This window comes from Trachypithecus francoisi, unplaced genomic scaffold (assembly GCF_009764315.1).
Source record: "Trachypithecus francoisi isolate TF-2019V2 unplaced genomic scaffold, Tfra_2.0 Lachesis_group11, whole genome shotgun sequence".
Taxonomy (NCBI): domain Eukaryota; kingdom Metazoa; phylum Chordata; class Mammalia; order Primates; family Cercopithecidae; genus Trachypithecus; species Trachypithecus francoisi.
Window position 1 is genome coordinate 57,954,620 of NW_022681456.1, and position 1,622 is coordinate 57,956,241.

A 1,622-nucleotide genomic window follows, 5' to 3' on the forward strand; every position below is an offset into this window, starting at 1 on the left:
CATTAACATCTGGATATTGTCTTGAGATCTTTAGTGGAGACCCTGATACATAAAGGAGGCTGATCTTTTCTTTTTTTTTTTTTTTGAGACGGAGTCTCGCTCTGTCGCCCAGGCTGGAGTGCAGTGGCCGGATCTCAGATCACTGCAAGCTCCGCCTCCTGGGTTTACGCCATTCTCCTGCCTCAACCTCCCGAGTAGCTGGGACTACAGGCGCCCGCCACCTCGCCCGGCTAGTCTTTTGTATTTTTTAGTAGAGACGGGGTTTCACTGTGTTAGCCAGGATGATCTCGATCTCCTGACCTCGTGATCCGCCCGTCTCGGCCTCCCAAAGTGCTGGGATTACAGGCTTGAGCCACCGCGCCCGGCCAAGAGGCTGATCTTTTCATCATAGATTATCCTCATTGGTACAGAGGGCGCTGCACTTTTCAAGTAAAAACTTCACATTTCAGCTAAAATGATATGAGAATTATCTTAGATGATGGAAAAATAACTTAAAATGCATTGTTTGCCCAATCTTACCCTTAGAATAAAATTGAATGGTTTTGGGTGAATACAGGTTTCATCTTGGATTCTTTTTTAAAATTATTATGTATTTATCTATTTTCTTATTTTTTAGAGATGGGGTCTTGCTCTGTTGCTCAGACTGGAGTGCAATGGCGCGGTCATATGTAACTGCAGCCTCAAACTTCTGGGCTCAGGAGATCCCCCTGCCTCTCCTCTTGGATTCTTGAAGAGTATTTTCCTCAGTGGTTACTGGGACTGTGACAAAGAAAATGTTGCTATTTCAGAGTGCCCTAATGTTAAGTCATTGAGATAAAAGGAAAATAAAGTGTGTCCTTTCTGTCACGACATAAATGATTAAGGAGAGGCAAAATGTGTGAGAAAAGAGTACTGGGTTGAGAATGAGATGTGGATTCTACTTAGCCAAAGTGATTTAACCTCTTGTAACAATAGTGCTCTCTGGTAAAATTTGGATAAATAATTATTAAGTCCTGCCTATCTCTTGGGGTTGCTGCTCCTTATTTTAAAATGCTACTGGCAATAATATTCGCTTTGGTTTGCCTGTTCTTTTACCAGAAACACTCCTGTACAATAGTTGAACATGTTGACTTCTCCCCTAACACAGCAGTAGAGATCACTGTGGGGAAAGTTATTTCTTCCTTCACTCCTTTGCAGTAAAGGTCTTCATGATCACAGAAGAGTCTTATAAAAAATGTCTTCTGTTTTAACTCAAAAATGATATATGACAATATACAAGCTTATTTGTAAAATTCTCCACATTAGTTTTGGAAAACTACTAAATAGTAAATTCCCAAGATCTTGCTTATTTACTTACTATGTGCCTGGCACTATGCCAGGAATATGACATGTACTATCTCATTTAACCATCACAATGATCCTCTAGGGTAGGTAATGTTATGGGTCATATTTTAGAGATGAGGAAACAGGCTTAAAGATGTTAAACAACTTGCTCAAGGTCATCAAAAATAGAAATGGGATTGAAACCCAGCTCTCTCTCTCTCTCTCTCTTTCTCTCTTTTTGTTTTTGTTTTTTTTGAGACGGAGTCCCGCTCTGTCGCCCAGGCTGGAGTACAGTGGCTGGATCTCAGCTCACTGCAAGC